Genomic DNA, 23862 nt, shown 5'->3' with positions numbered 1-23862 from the left:
TTATCCTGTGTGTGTGTGTTTCTGTGTGTGTCTGTGTTCTGTGTGTGTGTGTGCTACGGTGTATCTGGGTGTGTTTGTGTCTGGGTGAGTCTGTCTGTGAGAGTATGATTGTGAATATGGCATAAAATGTTTAACAAGGAAAATAGGCTGCAGGAACAGGAGGATCTGCACAGTGGTGAGAAGGGAGTAAGTGACTGGAAGCACTAAGAATTAAGAATACACTTAGACCCAGACCTGGAAACAGGAAGACACAGAAAGAGTGAAAGAAATGAGGAGAGGTTGCAGGGCATGATAGCACATGACGTGAGTCTCAGCACTGGTGAGGCAGAGACAAGTGCATATTTGTGGATGTGAGCCCAGACTGAGCTGTCACACAGATAGACCCTGTCTCCTAAAAACAAACAAACAAACAAACAAACAAACAAACAAAGTTTTTTAAAAATAGTAGTATAGAGGATTCAGATGCTAGAAAACAGTACCAGGCCAGACATGGGAAAAGCAGGTCTAATTAGGGTCTGACCAACAGCAGGCAATCTTGTCTCCAAAGCCATATGCCTAAAAGTAAAATTTTAAATAATTATATTTCAAGTGACAGAAAAAGAGAGCATAGCTGGGCATGGTGGTGCACACCTTACATCCTAGCACTCGGGAGGCAGAGGCTGGCGGATTGTTGAGTTCGAGGCCAGCCTGGTCTACAAAGTGAGTTCCAGGACAACCAGGACTACACAGAGAAACACTGTCTCTAAAAAACAAAACAAAACAAAACAAAACAAAACAAAACAAAACAAAAAAAAAACAGAAAGAAAAAAAAAGAAAAAGAGAGCATTAATTTGGTTGGTTTGTTTCCTTGATTGTTCTTAGAAACCATTATTAGAAGTTGTTTGAGGAGGAAGGGAATAAAGGGCCACTTCATGGCCTGCCATATTAGTGTTTTAATTTCCTTAACTGATGGGGAAATGTTCAGTCTGGTGTCCTTTGCAGTGTAATAAGCCAAAATGACAGTCTAAAGTTCGGCCTTGTGGAGGCTATGCATAGATGAGGAGATAGTAACTGAGTTGTTTTCTGCGTTTAGAAAAGATCTTTCCTTTCAGACTGCCTACTGAAAACCCTTCAACCCCAGTTTCCCCTTTTTTGGGGGTACTGAGTTTCTGGGGCCAAGAGACCCAAAACATGGCTATCTAACTACAGGTCCCTGGTATCCAAGTCCATACTCTGCTTTCCAGAGCACACAGGCAAGTACATGGACACATAGATAAGCACATACAAATGATTACAAAATAAATATATAAAAGGTCCAATATGTCATTTTTATACTTGTCATTAATAGTAATATCCCAAAGTACATTATAAATCTTACTTAAGGTAAAAGGTGTTAAATATACCAGAATTGGATTTAGAAGCAAACAAATGCCTAATATTATGGCTCTCTGTTCGCCATGTCTATCTTTTGGACAGTAAGACAAAAAAAGCCCTGGTTCAGAATTCTGTGTTATTCTCTTGCTTTTTAAAGAGAGCCTAACAGATGTGCTCAACTATAGTCACACAAAGATTTATGGAGTGTACACTATTAATTTAACACGTGGCACTCTAATATGTAAGCAATGCTCTCTTCTTAAATTTCCAATAATCTAGCTAAGAAAGCCACTAAGCAAATCTATAAAATCCCCATTTTTTATGACTTCTGGAAGTAAGTATAGCTTGAATCTCAGAGAATGAGAAGAACCTGTCACTTAACTTGTCTCCACCCATCACAGGTGATGACACACACAGGGTCTCCCACGCACTGGAGCAGAGACTAATGAATTTTCCCCCATCTCCTCTGTCACATTCTTTAGAGTGTCCATTGTTTGAAGTACTTTCTCAGTTGTGATTCAGTGTATAGAAAACTTGTCTCGTTTTAATTTTTTGTAATTATTGAATAATGCTCTCACAAAATTAATGCTTTCAGATAAAAATATTAATAGAATTTACATGCCAATGAGATTCCTCAGTCTATAATTTCTTTGCTTGAGTTTTTAATAAATGTTGTATGGGATAATTCCTGTGTAAAAATGGAGAGCACAGACCTGGAAATGTAGTTAAGCTTGTACTTTACATGCCTAAAACAGATAAATCCTTGCATTCAATATAATGGTACGGGCTTATAATCCCCCTCCAATAATGGAGCATAGTGGGTGTATGTCTGAATGTTGTATTCATAAGACCCTCGGTTTCCTACTCCAGGTCCACAGACAGATTGTTTTCAGGCTCTTCATAAAAGACTGGACGTGGTGGCTCACCCTATAGCCAGAGGACTAGGGCAGTTGAAACAGGTTTATATGATTTTGAGTGAAATCTGAGCTGCAAAGTGATACCTGGTCTCAACGATGTGCAAAACATACACTTTTAAAAGCAGGGGTTTTGGGTTTTGCTTTTGATTTTGTTTCTTTTGACCAAAGTATGGCTTGTGAAACAGCATCTTGCCAATCCAAATCTGTTCTTCTTTGGATGGTGTGGCCACGGTGATTTGGGGACAGCAGTGGTGGTATCCATGGCTTTAGGTACATATGTAGCAGAGGGTGGGCTTATCTGACATTAGTGGGAAGGGAGGCCCTTGGTCCTGTGGAGGCTTGATACCCCAGTGTAGGGGGATGCTAGATCTGTGAGGTGGGAGTGGTTGAGTAGGTGGAAGAGCACCCTCATCAAGGCAAAGGAGAGTGGGTAAAAGGGGGAGGTGGAGTTTGTGGAGGAGTAACTGGGAAGGGGGATAACATTTGAAGTGTAAATGCATAAAAGGAATAATAAAAATAAAATAAAATACAATAAAATAAAAACAGGAGAACATTCAAAGGCCTGTATTTATAAACTGTGTTTGTTCAGAAGTAGGGCGCAGCTAAGTTGGTAGAGTGCTTGACCAGCATGCACAAAGTACTGAGTTTGATCCTCAGCACAACAAACCAACAGGAAAAGCAACTTACATCCAAGGGAGCTTGGATGCTGGGAAGTGCTTGCTGATGTTGACTTGATATGGCTGTCTCCAGAGAGGCTGTGCCAGAGCCTGACAGATACAGAGGTGGATGCTCACAGTCAGCCATTGGACTGAGTTTGGGGTCCCCTGATCGAAGAGTTGAAGAAGTAACTAAAGTAGCTGGGAGGGGGTGTTGCAGCCCCATAGAGGGAGTAACAGTGTCAATGGGCCAGACCCCCCCTGGAGCTCCCAGGGAGTGGACCACCAACCAAAGAATACACATGGAGGAACCCATGGTTCTGGTCACATATGAGGTAGAGGATGGCCTTGTTGGACATCACTGGGAGGAGAGGTCCTTGGGCCTGAGGGTGTTCATTGTCCCGATGTAGGGAAATGCCAGGGCAGGAAGAAGGGAGTGGGTGGGTGGGGGAGCACCCTCATAGAGGCAGGGAGAGGGGGGGTGGGCAAGGGTATTTCAGAAGGTGAGACCTGGAAAGGGGAAAATATTTGAAATGTAAATAAAGAAAATATCCAATAAAAATGGGATACAGCGCTAAACAAAGAGTTTTCAACTGAGGTATCTCAAATGGCTCTGAGAAACACTTAAAGAAAATTACAGCGTCTTGAGCTCTGTGTATATATTGGATATTAGTCCCCTATCAGGTTTAGGATTGGTAAAAATTATTTCCCAATCTGTTAGTGGCCTTTTTGACTTATTGACAATATCTCTTTCCCCTACAGAAGCTTTACAATTTTATGAAGTCCCATTTGTCGATTCTTGATCTTAAGAAACAGGCCGTTGCTGTTCTGTTTAGGAATTTTTCCCCTATGCCCATATCTTTGAGCACACTTTCTCCTCTATAAATTTCAGTGTCTCTGGTTTTATGTGAAGGTCTTGGTCCACTTAAACTTGAGCTTTGTAGAAGGAGATAAGAATGGATCAATTCGCATTCTTCTACATGATAACCGCCAGTTGTATCAGGACCATTTTTTGAAAATGCTGTATTTATTCCACTGGATGGTTTTAGCTCCCTTGTCAAAGATCAGGTAACCATAGGTGTGTGGGTTCATTTCTGGGTCTTTAATTCTATTCCATTGATCTACCTGTCTATCGCTGTACCAGTACCATGCAATTTTTATCACAATTGCTCTCTAGTACAGCTTGAGGTCAGGCATGGTGATTCCCCCAGATGTTCTTTTATTGTTGAGAATACTTTTTACTATCCTAGTTTTTTTTTTTTTTTAATTTCAGATGAATTTGCAAATTGCCCTTTCTAACTGAGTGAATAATTGAGTTGGAATTTTGATGAGGATTGCATTGAATCTGGAGACTGCTTTTGGCGGGATAGCCATTTTTTAATATATTAATCCTGCAAATCCATGAGCATGGGAGATCTTTTCATCTTCTGAGATCTTCTTCAATTTCTTTCTTCAGAGACTTGAAGTTCTGAACTCCAGAAAATCAAATAACCCCATTAAAAATGGGGTAGAGAGCTAAACAAAGAATTCTCAACCAAGGAATACTGAAGGGCTGAGAAGCACTTGAAAAAAAAATGTTCAACATCCTTAATCATCAGGGAAATGCAAATCAAAACAACCCTGAGATTCCTTACACCAGTCAGAATGGCTAAGATAAAAAATTCAGGTGACAGCAGATGCTGGTGTGAATATGGAGAAAGAGGAACACTCCTCCATTGTTGGTGGGATTGCAAGCTTATTCAACCACTCTGGAAATCAGTCTGGCAGTTTCTCACAAAACTGGACATAGTACTAAAGGTAGATCCTGCAATACCTCTCCTGGCCATATACCCAGAAGATGTTCCAACTGGTAATAAGGACACATGCTCCACTCTGTTCATAGCAGCCCTATTTATAATAGCCAGAAGCTGGAAAGAACCCAGATGTCCCTCAACAGAGGAATGGATACAGAAAATGTGGTACATTTACACAATGGAGTACTACTCAGCTATTAAAAACAATGAATTTAGGAAATTCTTGGGCAAATGGATGTATCTGGAAGATATCATCCTGAGTTAGGTAACCCAATCACAAAAGAAGTCACTTCATATGCATTCACTGATAAGTGGATATTAACCTAGAATAGCCAAGATACAACTCCCAAAACACAAGAAAATGAAAAAGGAAGAACAACTCATGGATACTTCATTCCTCCCTAGAATAGGGAATAAAATATCCATGGCAGGAGTTGCAAAGACAAAGTTTAGAGCTAAGACGAAAGGATGGGCCATCCAGAGACTGCCCAACCCGGGGGTCCATCCCATAATGAGCTACCAAACGCAGACACTATTTCATACGCCAGCAAGATTTTGCTCAAAGGACTTGATATAGCTGTCTCCTGTGAGGCTTTGCCAGTGCCTGACAAATACAGAAGTGGATGCTCACAGTCATCTATAGGATGAAACACAGGGCCCCCAATATAGGAGCTAGAAAAAGTACCCAAGAGCTGAAGGGGTCTGCACCCTATAGGTGGAACAACAGTATGAACTAATCAGTACCCCCAGATCTTGTGTCTCTAGCTGCATATGTAGCAGAAGATGGCCTATTTGGCCATCATTGGGAAGAGAGGACCCTTGGTCTAGCAAACTTTATATGTTCTAGTACAGGGGAAAACCAGGGCCAAGAAGGGGGAGTGAGTGGGTAGGGGAGCAGGGAAGGGGGGACGGGTATAGGGAACTTTTGGGATAGCATCTGAAATGTAAATGAAGAAAATATCCAATAAAAAAAAAGAAAAAAAGAAAAAAATTTCAACATTCTTAGTTATCAGGAAAATGCAAATCAAAAAGGCCCTGAGATTCCATCTCACAACAGTCAGAGTGGTTAAGATTAAAAACTCAGCTGACCTGCATATGCAGCAGAGGATGGCCTAGTAGGACTGACATCAATGGAAGGATAGGCCCTTTGTCCTTTGAAGGCTCTGTGCCCCAGTGTAGGGGAATGCCAGGGCCAGGAAGTAGGAGTGGGTAGGTTGGTGAGGAGGGAGAGGATATTTTTTGGAAGGGAAACCAGGAAAGGGGATGACATTTGAAATGTAAATAAGGAAAATATCCAATAAAAAAAAAAGCTCAGCTGACAGCAGATGTTGGTGAGGATGTGGAGATAGAGAAACACTCCTTCACTGCTGGTGGGATTGTAAGCTGGTACAACCCCTGTGGAAATCAGTCTGTCGGGACCTCAGAAAATTGGACATGGTACTGAGGATCCAGCTATACCCCTCCTGGGCATATGCCCAGAAGGTGCTACAACATGTAATAAGGACACATGCTCCTGTATGTTCATTGCAGCCATATTTATAATAGCCAGAAACTGGAAACATCCCAAATTTTCCTCAACAAAGTAATGAATACAGAAAATCTGTACCCCACTTTTCTTTTTTAATATTTTTTTAATTAGGTATTTTCCTCATTTACATTTCCAATGCTATCCCAAAAGTTCCCCATAGACTCTCCCCCACTCCCCTACCCAACCATTCCCAGTTTTTGGCCCTGGTGTTTCCCTGTACTGGGGCATATAAAGTTTGAGAGACCAATGGGCCGCTCTTTACAGTGATGGCTGACTAGGCCATCTTTTGATACTTATGCAGCTAGAGACAAGAGCTCCGGGGTACTGGTTAGTTCATATTGTTGTTCAACCTATAGAGTTGCAGTTCCCTTTAGCTCCTTGGGTACTTTCTCTAGCTCCTCCATTGGGGGCCCTGTGATCCATCCAATAGCTGACTGTGAGCATCCACCAATTTCATTTACTGTAGTACTCAAATACTCACTGTGTAAAATGAGAAATTTTCTTTTGCTTTTTTTCCTGACAATTTGGTGTGTGTGGGTGTGTAGACATGTGCATTTGCAGGTCCATATATCCATGTGTGTGAGCCAGTTTCTGTGTACACAGTAGCTGTTACATGTGTAGGAATTCTTGTATATGTTTGAAAAAAAAACCCTAGAGGTCAACTTTGTGTCTTATTCCCCAGGAGCCATCTTCCTGTTTCTTTGTTTTGGTTTTTGTTTTGGTTTTTGTTTTGTTTTGTTTTGTTTTGTTTTGTTTTGTTTTGTTTTGTTCTGTTCTGTTCTGTTCTGTTCTGTTCTGTTCTGTTCTGTTCTGTTCTGTTTTGTTTTGTTTTGTTTTGTTTTGTTTTGTTTTTTAAAGACATCTCTCCCTGAGACTTGGAATTTATTGATTAGGCTAGATTGACTGTCCCTTAAGCCCCAGGGATTCTCCTGTCTTTTTTCATTCTAGTAGTTCATAATTTATATACCCTTTGGTTCAAAGATTTTCAAGTTTTCTGTTAAGTTGCTTTGTCTGTGTTCAGGGCTTGTGTGTCATGTTACATTGTACATGTGGTAGTCAGAGATCGACTTATAGCAGCTGCTCCTCTCCTTTCAACACAGAGGTTGCAAGGGTCAGGCATGGCAAGAAGTGAATTTACACACTAAACCATCTCACGGGTCCTCACAAAAGGGAAGGTTGTGAGGCTCCAGTTCAGGTCCTAAAACTTGCATGGCAAGTGTTTACCAACTGTGACATGGATCCTGCCATCAAACAGAAGATATAAGAAACAAAACAGAAGTATCCCCCTCCCCCTCTATTTTGTTGTCTAGCTAGCAGGATCTAGAAAATAAACAAACCATTTTATAAAAATTAAAGGGATATCACTGTTAAAATACTTGATATATTTTCAAGAAGCAATGTTAAATATTTCTTTTTAGTCATCACACATTTTCTAATATGGGAACTTAGATACCATTTTTAATAATCATTTTCCTTTCATTTCAATTTAAATATTGCTGGATTTATTTATTTTTCTTTCAAATTTTTGAGATAAGTTGATGTGTAGAAGCCCACCTGCCTTACCCTTCTAAGTGCTGTGATTGTGCTTATAAGTGGTAATGCCAGGATCATCCATCAATTTAGATTGTTCATTTGTTTGCTTCAGATTAATCTTTTTCCATATATTTTGATAGAGTTTTCGATATGATAATTACACTATTTCTTTCTTCCCTTTCTGCCTACCAAACCTACCATATTACTTCTCTTTGCTGTTTTCAAGTATATTGTACTCTTCATAAATAGTTGTCACATAACTCCCTCTTTCCCTACCCCCATCACATGTATGTATTTGTGTTAATGTGCATTCCTAAAATATAAATACAACATGAGAAGTCTATTTAATATATCTTCTATGTTTTTGTTTTTAGGGCTGACCATTTGCTTTGTGGTAAATAATTGGGGTGCTCTTCCCTGAAGAAAAGAATTTCTCTTCCTCTCAGTGTTCTTAAGTTGCCTAAAGTTTTTTTAGGTAGTGTAAAGTTCTCTTGACTGTTCAATGTCCACATTAGCATGTCCATTGGCGACACTCTTGTTCAGGTCTCCTATAAGTCAGGTTGGTGAGAATATGAATTTCACCTCTGGCATTCTGGGGAGATACATTATGACAGCAAACTCAATATTCCTCTGGCTCTTTAAACCTTTCATTCTTCTCTTCCCTGAAGTTGCTTAATATGCAAGTAGGCACTTTGTTTTATTGCTGTATTAATGCATTAGACTAGGATCAACAAATACTTGAATTACTTCTAGTTTTCTCTAATTGTCTCAATCTGTTGCAAAGAGAAGATTTTGTCCTCTCTTTGCAACTGACTGTATTTCTCTGGGTGCATATAAAGAATCATTTAAAAATAAATGATTAGTCTGGTTATATAACGTAGTATTTGTCCATTCTTCTTCACAATCCATGGCTTCATTAGACCTTGGTAGTTGGGTAGGTTTAAAGTACCAACCGTGATTTCCCACTTGTTGAGTGAGTCTTTTAAGTCCAGTTATAGAGCAGTTGGTTACTGCAAGGATTGGTGCTAAAACTATACCATTAGGGTTATTATGCAATATTGATTGGTAAGGATTTTAGGTATCATAAGTGGGTAGGACTTTTGTTTGCTTCCATCCATTGAAAACATGCATGTGTTTATGGTATCATGAGTGCTAGGTCTCAGGGAGGAGGCTTTTAGGTCAGTTCCAGCTCAGAAGTCTCTGGGCCAGCAACTGATGTGCATGTTTTCTTCACCAATATGGACTTAACTTTCATTCTGTGTGGCAGTCAGGGGCAATAGAAACGACTTGTAATATTCTGGGAGTCTCCTGAAGAACCCTGACAAAAACCTCAAAAAAAGTGTGTCTCTCAGTGGGAGGTAGTGAATTTGTTAGGTTGCCTTTTTACTCTTACATGAAACATTTTCAACAGAAATGGAAAATTGTCATTTAAATTATATATATATATATATATATATGTGTGTGTGTGTGTGTGTGTATCAGAGAATTGTATTGTTCTAAGTGTTTCTTTACATAGTTTCAAGTTATTCCTTGTGCCTCTTCTAAACATCTTTACTGTTATTGTACTCCTTCTGTATTTATCTCACTCATTTTCAGTATTTAGAGATCTCTTTTGAATTTCCCTGATCAGATCATTTATATAATAGTAGTAGCCGCCTCTCTTTAGGTCCTCCATGCTCCCACCACAGCAGGGATGAATTTGGCCTTCCTTAGTCTCTGTAGTTACTCTAGGATATAGACTCATATCTGGATATTTATAGCTAGGACCTCAGAAAAGAGAGAAATAGAGAATATGAAACATTAATCTTTCTGACTCTGAGTTACTTTACTCACAATGATCTCTTACCTTCATCCATTTGCCTGCAAAGTTTTCATGATATCATTTTTCTACACAGCTGAATAATATTGCATAACGTATATATACCACATTTTTTATTATCTGTATGTTTATTGATGGCATATAGAAAAGCTACTGAATTGTCCTAGTTGATTCTATGCCCTGTAGAATTGCTGAAAATTGCTAAATTTGTTTGATGTTCCTCAAAGGTTTCTGTGTTGTAGGGATGCCTATCACAGGATCAGTGTCAATTAACCAAATAAATTAACAGCTCTTATTCGAATTTAAAATATGTGTGGAAACTGATAAATACTTTAAAATAGCTCTCATGGAGCTGGAGAAATGGTAGTGCTAGAACATCCAGTACCGCAAGCACAACAAGCTCCTGGCATGTTGAGGAGAGTTGGGCAATTTCTCTTGGCAACTGATAGCTGCTTAGATGGAGATAGACAGTATTCTTTAATAGTGTGATGCTAGCATGTTACCCACACTCAAGTGGATAGCTGTGTATCCAAGAGTACATAGGCAACACAAATTGGAGTTAATGAGTTTTTAAAATAGGAGGATTCACAGTTGAATGGGTAAGGAAGAAGAGTTAGATCTGGGATGACCAAAATAGATTGTTTGAAATTCTCCAAGAATTCATTTTTTCAAAAACGTTTAACTGGTTTTTTAAGAGTGTTTGTTCTTTCAGAGGATCAGAATTCAGTTCCTACATATAAGCTGGGTGCTTCATGCCTGCCTGCAACTCTAGCTCTAGCTCCAGTAGAAGAGACTTAACATGTTTTTCTGGTGCACTTACTAGTGTGTGTGTGTGTGTGTGTGTGTGTGTGTAACAAGAAACAATAAAACCTCTTTATTGTTTGCTTTTGCTATGGTTTTGCAAATTTATTACAAATTATTCTTCCTGTTACTATAGTGTTAGAATTTTTAAAGGATTAACAGTTCTACATATTCCATAATATGATGAAGTATGATGTCAATTTGTGGTTAAGAAGACATTATTGTCATTTGACTTTTCATTTTCTTTATTCTTTCCTGTAATATCTTGTACAGATGAAATTAGACAGCAGAGATATCTAGAAGCTCTAATGCTGAAGAAGAATACAATGAGGAGAATGGCATACAGTCAGAAAGCTCCAGAGGGCAAGCACTTATACCTGGGCATCCTTGAGGCAGAGGTGAAGTACACTAAACACCACAAGTGATAAAAGCGAGCATGCAGATTTTAGAACTTACACTGTTCTAAGGGTATATTATGTTACATGCTTCATTTTTTTTCAGACATGGAGTTGTACAAGGTTGGTAAGAGATTAATTCCAGTTTAGATGAAAGAAATGTTTAAGTGATAAGAGCTGCTTTACTAATGGAGAGCAGGGGGAGAAATTAACAATGGAGGTAATTGTTTTAAATTTGCCTGGTTGCTCTACTTCCAGGAGTCAATACAGGAGTGTTAAGTGCATGATCAATAGCCTAATCAGTAGAGCAAAGGCATTTTGTTAAAAAACAGTGTCACTGGGTCAAGGGAATAAGGTTGAATGGGAAGAATGTCTTCTTTAACCCTAAAAGCATTATTTGGAACAGTGAACATATTGTAACAGAATTTTTATGTTGGCATAGTCTTTATATTATTTCTAGACAGGTCTCAAGTTTAGTACCATATACAACCAAATGTTAAATACCGCATAAACTGAAGACTGCCAATCTGAAATACTGAGTATAGATAGAATGGACAATACTCTTGTATAGCATCCAGTGAGACAAGCAGACAATTTCAGAGTGTTCAAATACTAAGTCATTTTCCAAAACAAGGCCTAGCATTTAAAAACTGTTTCTAAAAGATACTAAATTCACTGTTGAAAATATGGAAAATAATTTTTCTCAAAATAATACACAGACTTGACAGTAGGGGGAAAAGTGGCGTTTTTTTCAGACAAAGCTTTTCAGCAAATCATCCTCTACTTCATCTGGTAAGGGAACACTAAGGGTTAACTGAAATCAAGAGGCTGAAATGTAACATAGTTCTTTTTGAGATGTGTGTGTTTGTTTGTTTGAAGACAAGGTATTACAAGTTATGTAGAACAAGGTAGTATATCACTTAATATGTAGCCTCGGTTGGTAAAGAACTTCTGATGTTCTTCCTGCCTCAATCTTCCAGTGCTGAGACTAAAGGCATGTATTATATGTTAGTTATCATAATTAATTTCCTTTGTAACAAAACACCATGATCAAGGCAGTTTATAAAAGAAAGAGGGTTAGAGTCCATGATCAGCATGGGGTGGGCAGTGTGTGGCAGCAGGAGGCAGGCCCCTTCAACTATTTCAATAAGCATTTTATTTTTTTATTTTAATCATCAAGAATTTTTAATTTATAAGAAACAAAAAATAGATAGTTGATGATGGTCATTCTTTGTAAATAATTATTATCATTTTGTCCTCATATAAAATTTTATCTTAAGCTATAGTGTAAAAACAGTTTACTACCCTTAAAAATTAATTGTATGAACCAGAAATCTGGAGTACAGAGATACCTTAGTGGTTAAAAGAACACACACAAAAACATAAACAAAAAATGAGAAGATTGAACTTAAGTGAAATTAAGTGAAATGGGATATGAAACACACTCTAGAACTCTCCAGGGGAAACATTTGTACTGTCCTTTACATCTGAACTTGCTTAGGTAACTGGGTCATGGGACAAGAATTTTGAAATGTATCAGTAGTTCAGCTTAACAGTAAGAACTAGTTATTCTTAAGCTGTTATATAGGCATCTGGTGTTAAACAGTGGTTGAATAGGAAAGTCGCCTGAAGGGTAAGAACACTTGCAAAGGAAGAATGAGGACCTGGATCCCACACAAAAAGAGTTTGGTCTTGTTCAAGGGTACATCTGTAATCCCACTGTTGTTGGAATAGAGATAGGATCTGACTAGCTGTGACTTAGCTCCAAGTACTGTAAAGAGGCCCTATCTCAAGGGAGTAATTTGGAAACTAAGAGCAGGATACTTGCTGACACCTGCCCTCAACCTCCTTAAATCTCATAAGTATGTGCTCTCTCTCTCTCTCTCTCTCTCTCTCTCTCTCTCTCTCTCTCTCTCACACACACACACACACACAGAGAGACACACACACACAGACACACACAGTGGCAATTCTGAGAACATTATTTTGTGAAGGAATGGGTTACGATTTTAAGCACAGTCTCCATTCTGTGTTGCAGAGATGAAATACTTCCTTCTGATTAGAAGAATTGAGTTTGATGGAAAGTGGCCTAGCTCTTGCAGGATGAGATTTCTGATACTACTTTCTGTTTGCTTTGATTTGGTTTAGGTTTAGGTTTTTCTTTGTTTGTTTGTTTTGTTTGTTTATTTTCATGGATTGGACCCAGGACTTTAAACATGCTAAGTAAGTGTTCTACAACTGAGCAACATCCTAGGCTCCCAAAAGGGTTTTTTTGTTTGTTTGTTTGTTTTGTTTTTGTCTTTGTTTGTTTGAGATGATATTTCTTGGATGCCAGGCTGCCTATGTAGGGATGACATTAACTCCAGATTCTCTCCTTTCCATCTTCTGGAATTACAGACAATGTACCACTACCCCTAGTTTTATGGAGTGCATAGGCTCCAGCCAAGGGAGATATGGATGATAGACGAGGACTCTACAAATTTAACTACATCCCCAGCCCAAAGTTTGAGGTAAAATTGATAAATTTAGAAAGAAAAAAATGTGTTCCCTTTTGCTGTCATCCAAGATACTCCCAACTGAAAATATTGTAAAGTATATTGAAATCATCTATCCATTGCAAATAGTTTTGAACCATTCATGAATTTCATACCAGAAATCACTGAGAAAAGTAAAAAAAAAAAAACAAAAAACAAAGTGGGGATAGTGGACCATGCATGCAAAACAATTTCTAGTAGCACTGAGACAAGTGCTGGGATTATAGGCAAGCGCTATTACACCCTGATTACATAAAAGTGTTTTGAGAGGTTCTTTCCACATAAGCCTAGCCATTTAAGTTGTATCTCTGGGATCCTTGTAGAAGTGGATGGAGAAAGTAGGTTCATGGAAAGTTGACTTCTGACTTCTGCATGCACACCAAAGCATACACACTCACACATATCATGGGCATAATACCCAATAGTTTTCACTGTTAAAAGAAAATTAGTATTTCTGTCCTTAAGTTTATGAATCTTGTAGTACTGAATTTAATGTAAGTGATTTCTTATGAGAACCACAGCCCTGCTCATGATGAGTATGTATTGGACAACTGAGCTACAATCCCATTCCAGAAAATATTCCTTACACAAATATGATTATTTTATAATTGTATTCAAGTTTTGCATTTATAATATTCTTTGTGCTAGCACCTTCTTCCTGATGTCAGTTACTTTGATCATTTAGAAGTGTTGTAGCAGGACATGGTAATGCCAAATATAGGGGTATTTTGCTTGCTAAGCAACATATGCTAGTGTAAAGCTAGCTTTTTTAGTACTGTCCATATAATGTTATTCACTTACTCTTACAGATTATCATAGACACTTGTCAAATTTTTTACTGTCTCCTTTTGAGTAACTCACTATTCTGCCTCTTTGGTTTAAGAGCTAAAAAGAATGAAAATAAAGCTAAGTTATTGCCAGATCCATTTATTTGAATTGTACCAAGACCTCTCTTTGCTACCTTTATAGCATTTATTTTCCACTCACTTAGTTTTTCTCCCTAGAATTAAGTATTTGTTTACATTTAAATATCATTTTTTAGTGACCACTGTGCATAGAAATACTCAGTAGAAAAATTTGGAATAATTTTCTTTGATCTTAAGGAGTTATATTACAGAACATTATTAAATGTAGATATAGCTCAGTTGGTAGGGTACTTAGCTAGCATGCATGAAACCCTGAGTTCAATCCTCATTACCATATAGTACCATTTGTAGTGGCAAGTGTCTTTAATCCTAGCATTGAAGAGGTTGATGGAGGAGTTTAGAAGTTCAAGATCACAGTTGAATATGTAGTAACTTACTGGTTATCATAAAATTCTGCAACTCCCCCAAAAACATCTCTTTTCTCTCAATTAGGAAGTCAAATGGTTTAGTTGGTAAAATTCACAAGACAGCTAATTTTTATTATTTTATGTTACATGCATATAATTGTCCTTGTGAAAGTGACATGGTCTATAGGTTAGTTCCATAAACTAGTACATAAAAAGTAGTGTCATTCATTCTAGGAGAAAATCACTGATAGAAATAGTCTTGAGAAGCTGATGTGGTGGCACAAGCCTATAATTCCAAACTTCATGAGAATCACAAGTTTCAGGCTAACCTAAACATTATAATGAGAACCTCTCAAAAAAGCAAAGGAGGGGAGGAATAGAGGAAGGAAGAAAGAAAGGAGGGGTTTTAAAAAATACACTTATGGCTTATTCAAAACATGTACTGTCTCATTTATATTATATAACTGGGATCCTTTGCAGACAAGACAAGTAAACAGAGACAGTTGAACAAGGAGGAATGGTAATTGATTGGAAGAGAGACAGCTACAACTAGAAAGAAACCAATTTTTCTCAAGGAGATTACAAGGCATCTCCCATTCTCATGACCACCATATTCGCAGATCTTATGGCCACTATTCCAGAAGAGCACATAGCTGATTCAGGAGAGCGCCTGTTCACTCAGATAGATCTCATGTCTACTCAGGTAGAACTAATAACTATACAGATAGACCACATGATCTCTCAGGTAGATCACATCATAACCATTCATATATACTACACTATAACCTCTCATATAGACCACATCATGACTTCTCAGATAGACTACACCATGACCTCTCAGATAGACCATATTATGATCTCTCAGATAGAGCAAATCCTGAACTCTCAGGTAGACCACACCAGGACTACTCAGATAGACCACACAATGACCAGTCTGATAGACTGTCCCAGTCTCCACAGTCCTTGCTGCCCACGGAGACAGGAACGATACAGACACCTAGGCGGGTTCACGCAGCAACTTCTTTTACTTCGACTTTTTCCCCTACAGCTCTTTTCCCCAGCAGCCTCTTCTTCTACTCATTCTCCTAAAACAGCTTCTTCTACTACTACTAGCTTCTACCCATGGCAAGGGCTAAAACAACTCCTATACTCGCGCCAACTGACCTCATCTAGCTCCACCCCACCTCATCCAATCAGAATTCACACACGCTCCAGGCACGAGCTCAGGTCGTTCACAGATAGGCTGACAGGTCTGGATCACGAGGAACAGTCCAGCCTGGCAGGCAGCCTCACTGCACATGCTTGGGCAAGGTAGTAAACAAGTGGGTTTCACAGGGCCTGCGGCAGCACCTGCTTCCCACATCTCCCCCTTTTGTTTTATTAGTAGCTCTGGGATCAGCATCTGTCTTAGGTTGCCTCCATCCATGCCACATCCTTACCTGTCATGGGAGTGACGAACTCACTTTTGCCATCCTGTCTTAGGTTGGTATGTGCACGCGAGGGTCTTACCCGTCATTGATCCAGCATGTTGAGCCAACATTGGGAGGATGTTCCTGCTTCCAAGACTGCCATAGCCTGCACTAAGGTTCATTTATCAGCCCTGTGCTGCCTTCGCATATGTGCCATCCACCAAAGAATTCCTCTACACACAACAGTCAGCAGGAGTACTCAAAAGGCCATCGCTACCCAATTTTTTAAGAATCCCACAGTTCCCCAGATGATCTCCAGTCATTGCTTTGCAGTTGTGATCTCCACACAGGTGTTGTTCACAGTAACAATCGATGCTCGCAATTCCTTCATCTTTGTGTCAAGATCATGACTCCAGTTTCCTGGCAGCATCACACCAATTGCATGCGACAGATTTGTAGCTCTAGAAAAATTCTGATACTGAACAGAGGTTACACATATTCCTGGCATATGAGTAATGCAGGAAGCAAATACTAACTGCTCCAAAATATTCATCTGTTCCTGCAACCAATCCACTCTTTGGTTAACCATAAGGATACCAGCTTTCAAATTTGTATCCCAGTGGAGCCAAAGCCCCGATTTCCTCTTTTCAGTCATCTTGAAGGGAAGCTAGCATGGTGACTAGGCAAAAGCAAAATTTGAGCAATTCTATTTCCAGGGGAGATGGCAGACACCCCCCTAGGGGAGTAAACCATCATCTTATTTTTGTGAACACCTTATTACTTTCAAAACACAGAAGTACATAAAGAAAAACCTTCTATTCAAACTTGGCTATATGCTGTTCTATACCCCCATACCACACTGCCTTCTGTTCCCTGCCTGTTCACTAAATGTCTTTTCCATATCTTTTCAATGCTTACTGAAATACAGATTTTATAGACATAAATTTGTAACATATTTACATAGAGCATACATATGCATACCTAAGAACTTTAAGTGTTTTTATCTTCCACAAAACAATGGTCCCTTTCATAGTGTTGTTTTCCTTCTAATACAATTGGCTAGTCCTCCCATCCACTATATAAGACCATCTTTTCTCTTTTTCTTTCATTTAAAGCATTCTCCTTTAATGGCTCAAGTTTCTACTACTGAGTCTTCAGGAGCTTTCCTGCAGGTTGCAATGTTTTATCTTTGAGGAAATTGCTCAAAAAGTACCTAACCTTAACTCTTACTGCCTTTATCAGAGTTTAAATGCATGTTCAAGATTTTATAAAGGCAGCCTGGACCCCATAAGTCGAAACTGACTCCTTCAATCTTTGTACAACCTTCCAATCCAGGGGTTCGTGATACTGTTGCCCCTGTTAGTCCTGAAATACTGGGAAGGCCCCTGCAATAGCAGGCACATTTTTCCAGACTTTTGCATGAAGACTACGCTTTCCCCTTTTTTATCCCTCATCTTTATAGGGGGGAGGAAAAGGCAATGGAGGGGCTGATGGTTCGGGCGGCCTACCAGGCCTCAAACTCCAGTGGGACATCCAACTACAGATGTCACTGTCACTATCAGTCCTGTTGCTGTCACTAGTAGACCCTTCAGAGCTAGATTCCTCCTTCTCTTTCTTATCTTTGGTTTGTTGTCTAAGCTGTTTAGGTTTTCGGTGGCTAGCCTGAGAAGCAATCTCCTTAGCCTCCTCAAGTGCCACCACTCCTTCCTCTATTTCAGCATTTTACTTTCCACTGGCGTCCCTCAAGCACACCCTGACCAAGTTCCAGATGACTAACATTTTTACTTTCATTTTAGTCGCAGTTGAACCCATGTTGTTTGGATTCCCTCTGTTTCTATATCTGAGATCCTTAGTGCTCCATCCCCTTTTTTCCGGGGAACCTATCAGGTCTATGCTTTCTTTAGTTGCTGAAATTCCCTTCGTCTCTATTCCTGAGAACCTTAATGCTTCATCTCTATTCCTGAGAACCTTAATGCTGCGTCCCTTTTTTCCCCAGGAACCTTACCTTCATCTCTATACCTGAGATCCTTAATGCTTCATCCCTTTTTCCCGGGAACCTTTCCTTTGTCTCTATACTTGAGAACCTTAATGCTTCATCCATTTTTTCCCAGGAACCTTATAGGTCTGTTCTTTTTTTAAATACCGTTGCTTACCAAAATTTTCTTACCGCTGTTTACTAAGGTTTCCTTACCTCTGTTTACCAAAATTTCCTACCACTGTTTACTAAGGTTTCCTTATCTCTGTTTACTAAAATTTTCTTACTTACTGGTAGTTGCCAACCGAGATAAGTTCCCCGTTCCCCATACGGGCCTCCACTTGTCGCTGGTCCTCTGAGCCGGCCGAGACAGAAACAACACGGACACCAAGGCAGGTTCACGCAGCAACTTCTTTTACTTTGGCTTTTTCCCCTACAACTCTTTTCCCCAGCAGCCTCTTCTTCTACTCATTCTCCTAAAACAGCTTCTTCTACTACTACTCACTTCTACTTATGGCAAGGGCTAAAACAACTCCTATTACAACAGCTTCTCTTACTCCACTTCTACCCATAGCAAGGGCTAAAACAACTCCTATACTCGCGCCAACTGACCTCATCTAGCTCCACCCCACCTCATCCAATCAGAATTCACACACGCTCCAGGCACGAGCTCAGATCATTCACAGATAGGCTGACAGGTGCAGATCACGAGGAACGGTCCAGCCTGGCAGGCAGCCCATGCATGCAGCCTCACTGCTCATGTTCTGGCAAGGCAGTAAACAAGTGGGTTTCATGGGGCCTGCAGCCACACCTGCTTCCCGCAATAGACAACTTCATGACCTGTTAGACTACATCATGACCTCTCTGTTAGACCACACCATGACCTCTCAGATAGACCACACCATGACCTCTCTGTTAGACCACACAATGGACTCTCAGTTAGACCACATCATGACCTCCCAGGTAGGCCACACCATGACCTACTCAGATAGACCACACAATGAACTCTCAGATAGACCACACCATGACCACTCAGACCACTTCCTAACCTCCCAGTTAGCCCACACTATGACTACTCAGGTAGACCACTTCATGACCTCTCAGATAGACCACACCTTGACCACTCAGATAGACTACACCATGACCTCTCAGATAGACCACTTCATGACTACTCAGGTAGATCACATCATGAACTCTCAGGTAGACCACACTGTGACATCTTAGTTAGACCACATCTTGACCACTTAGACCATTTCATGACCTCTCAGGTAGACCACACCATGAGTACTCAGGTAAACCACCTCATGACCACTCAGGTAGACAACCTTGTGATAATTCAAGTAGACCACACCATGAGTACTCAGGTAGACCACATCATGACCACTCAGATAGACCATACCATGAACTTTCAGTTAGACCAATTCATGACTACTCAGGTAGACAATATCATAACCATGCAGGTAGGCTTCAACATGGCCACTCAGATAGATTTCATCTTACCCATACCAAGAGAGTTCTTCCTAGACACTCAGAGATAGCTCATCCTGGCCACACACAGAAAGATAATCAAGCCCAAAGAGGGAGAGCTCATGATAAACATACAGGGTTATCTCATCAAAACCATGACGGAAGATCTCATCATGACCACTCAGGGAGAGCTTATCATGGCCATGCAGGGAGAGCTCATAACAACCAGTCATGGAGAGCTCATAACAACCAGTCATGGAGAAGTTGGAACAACCAGTCACAGAGAGGTCATGACAACCTGTCACAGAGGGGTCATAATAATCAGTCATGGAGAGCTCGTAACATCCAGTCACAGAGAAATCATTTTGACTGCTCATTGAGATCTAGTAGCATCCAGTCATGGATGCTTCATGAAGGAGAAAGATACCATGGTCGAAGAGGAAGAAATGGACCAAGGGATGCATCACCACTAGGATCTGAGCCAGAAATTGACAGGTAGAAACAAAATCAGTACTTTATCAATGTTAGTACAATGTTTGGAATGATAAAGAAATGTATAAGCATTTCTGTGTCTTAATAACTAAATTTGTAGACTGCCCGGGCCTGACCCAGGGCAAAAGCCCCTTCCGCTCCACTTGAGCCCCGGGCTTCCTGGCCAGCGGAGTTGCCTGACACCCGCAAGGGCCCACACAGGATTCTCCATGGGATCCTAAGACCTCTGGTGAGTGGAACACAGCGCCTGCCCCAATCCAATCGCGCGGAACCTGAGACTGCGGTACATAGGGAAGCAGACTACCCGGGCCTGACCCGGGGCAAAATCCCCTTCCGCTGCACTCGAGTCCCGGGCTTCCTTGCCAGCAGAGTCGCCTGACACCCGCAAGGGCCCACACGGGATTCCCCACGGGATCCTAAGACCTCTAGTGAGTGGAACACAACTTCTGCCAGGAGTCCGGTTCGAACACCAGATATCTGGGTACCTTCCCTGCAAGAAGAGAGCTTTCCTGCAGAGAATACTCTACCCACTAAAACCAAGGAGAGTGCTACCCTTCCAGGTCTGCTTATAGAGGCTAACAGAGTCACCTGAAGTACAAGCTCTTAACAGAGACAACTATAACAGCTAGCTTCAGAGATTACCAGATGGCGAAAGGCAAACGTAAGAATCCTACTAACAGAAATCAAGACCACTCACCATCATCGGAACACAGCACTCCCACCCCACCTAGTCCTGGGCACCCCAACACAACCGAAAATCTAGACCCAGATTTAAAAACATTTTTCATGATGATGATAGAGGACATCAAGAAGGACTTTCATAAGTCACTTAAAGAATTACAGGAGAGCACTGCTAAAGAATTACAGGCCCTTAAAGAAAAGCAGGAAAACACAGCCAAACAGGTAGAAGTCCTTAAAGAAAAACAGGAAAACACATCCAAACAGGTAATGGAAATGAACAAAACCATACTAGAACTAAAAAGGGAAGTAGACACAGTAAAGAAAACCCAAAGCGAGGCAACACTGGAGATAGAAACCCTAGGAAAGAGATCTGGAACCATAGATGCAAGCATCAGCAACAGAATACAAGAAATGGAAGAGAGAATCTCAGGTGCAGAAGATTCCATAGAGAACATGGACACAACAGTCAAAGAAAATACAAAATGCAAAAGGATCCTAACTCAAAACATCCAGGAAATTCAGGACACAATGAGAAGACCAAACCTACGGATAATAGGAATTGATGAGAATGAAGATTTTCAACTTAAAGGGCCAGCTAATATCTTCAACAAAATAATTGAAGAAAACTTCCCAAACATAAAGAAAGAGATGCCCATGATCATACAAGAAGCCTACAGAACTCCAAATAGACTGGACCAGAAAAGAAATTCCTCCCGACACATAATAATCAGAACAACAAATGCACTAAATAAAGATAGACTATTAAAAGCAGTAAGGGAGAAAGGTCAAGTAACATATAAAGGAAGGCCTATCAGAATTACACCAGACTTTTCACCAGAGACTATGAAAGCCAGAAGAGTCTGGACAGATGTTATACAGGCACTAAGAGAACACAAATGCCAGCCCAGGCTACTATACCTGGCCAAACTCTCAATTACCATAGATGGAGAAACCAAAGTATTCCACAACAAAACCAAATTCACACAATATCTTTCAACGAATCCAGACCTTCAAAGGATAATAACAGAAAAGAAGCAATACAAGGACGGAAATCACGCCCTAGAACAAACAAGAAAGTAATCCCTCAACAAACCACAAAGAAGACAGCCAAAAGAACAGAATGCCAACTCTAACAACAAAAATAAAAGGAAGCAACAATTACTTTTCCTTAATATCTCTTAATATTAATGGACTCAATTCCCCAATAAAAAGACATAGACTAACAGACTGGCTACACAAACAGGACCCAACATTCTGCTGCTTACAGGAAACCCATCTCAGGGAAAAAGACAGACACTACCTCAGAGTGAAAGGCTGGAAAACAATTTTCCAAGCAAATGGTCTGAAGAAACAAGCTGGAGTAGCCATTCTAATATCGGATAAAATCGACTTCCAACCCCAAGTTATCAAAAAAGACAAGGAGGGACACTTCATACTCATCAAAGGTAAAATCCTCCAAGAGGAACTCTCAATTCTGAATATCTACGCTCCAAATTCAAGGGCAGCCACATTCATTAAAGACATTTTAGTAAAGCTCAAAGCACACATTGCACCTCACACAATAATAGTGGGAGACTTCAACACACCACTTTCATCAAGGGACAGATCGTGGAAACAGAAACTAAACAGGGACACAGTGAAACTAACAGAAGTTATGAAACAAATGGACCTGACAGATATCTACAGAACATTTTATCCTAAAACAAAAGGATATACCTTCTTCTCAGCACATCACGGGACCTTCTCCAAAATTGACCATATAATTAGTCACAAAACAGGCCTCAACAGATACAAAAATATTGAAATTGTCCCATGTATCCTATCAGACCACCATGGCCTAAGACTGATCTTCAATAACAACATAAATAATGGAAAGCCAACATTCACGTGGAAACTGAACAACACTCTTCTCAATGATACCTTGGTCAAGGAAGGAATAAAGAAAGAAATTAAAGACTTTTTAGAGTTTAATGAAAAGGAAGCCACAACGTACCCAAACCTTTGGGACACAATGAAAGCATTTCTAAGAGGGAAACTCATAGCTCTGAATGCCTCCAAGAAGAAACGGGAGAGAGCACATACTAGCAGCTTGACAACACATCTAAAAGCTCTAGAAAAAAAGGAAGCAAATTCACCCAAGAGGAGTAGACGGCAGGAAATAATCAAACTCAGGGGTGAAATCAACCAAGTGGAAACAAGAAGAACTATTCAAAGAATTAACCAAACGAGGAGTTGGTTCTTTGAGAAAATCAACAAGATAGATAAACCCTTAGCTAGACTTACAAAAGGGCACAGGGACAAAATCCTAATTAACAAAATCAGAAATGAAAAGGGAGACATAACAACAGATCCTGAAGAAATCCAAAACACCATCAGATCCTTCTACAAAAGGTTATACTCAACAAAACTGGAAAACCTGGACGAAATGGACAAATTTATGGACAGATACCAGGTACCAAAGTTGAGTCAGGATCAAGTTGACCACCTAAACAGTCCCATATCACCTAAAGAAATAGAAGCAGTTATTAATAGTCTCCCAGCCAAAAAAAGCCCAGGACCAGACGGGTTTAGTGCAGAGTTCTATCAGACCTTCAAAGAAGATCTAATTCCAGTTCTGCACAAACTATTTCACAAAATAGAAGTAGAAGGTACTCTACCCAACTCATTTTATGAAGCCACTATTACTCTGATACCTAAACCACAGAAAGATTCAACAAAGATAGAGAACTTCAGACCAATTTCTCTTATGAATATCGATGCAAAAATCCTCAATAAAATTCTTGCTAACCGAATCCAAGAACATATTAAAGCAATTATCCATCCTGACCAAGTAGGTTTTATTCCAGGGATGCAGGGATGGTTTAATATACAAAAATCCATCAATGTAATCCATTATATAAACAAACTCAAAGACAAAAACCACATGATCATCTCGTTAGATGCAGAAAAAGCATTTGACAAGATTCAACACCCATTCATGATAAAAGTTTTGGAAAGATCAGGAATTCAAGGCCCATACCTAAACATGATAAAAGCAATCTACAGCAAACCAGTAGCCAACATCAAAGTAAATGGAGAGAAGCTGGAAGCAATCCCACTAAAATCAGGGACTAGACAAGGCTGCCCACTTTCTCCCTACCATTTCAACATAGTACTTGAAATATTAGCCAGAGCAATTCGACAACAAAAGGAGATCAAGGGGATACAAATTGGAAAAGAGGAAGTCAAAATATCAC

General features: G+C 39.9%; 1 pseudogene; it reads left to right on the top strand.

Moving 5' to 3' along the window:
* Positions 1 to 126: 126 nt before the first annotated feature.
* Positions 127 to 19952, top strand: Gm14710 (annotated as a pseudogene).
* Positions 19953 to 23862: the final 3910 nt, after the last annotated feature.

The sequence above is a fragment of the Mus musculus genome, chromosome X (assembly GCF_000001635.26).
Source record: "Mus musculus strain C57BL/6J chromosome X, GRCm38.p6 C57BL/6J".
NCBI lineage: Eukaryota > Metazoa > Chordata > Mammalia > Rodentia > Muridae > Mus > Mus musculus.
This window is presented reverse-complemented; position numbering and strand designations above follow the sequence as displayed.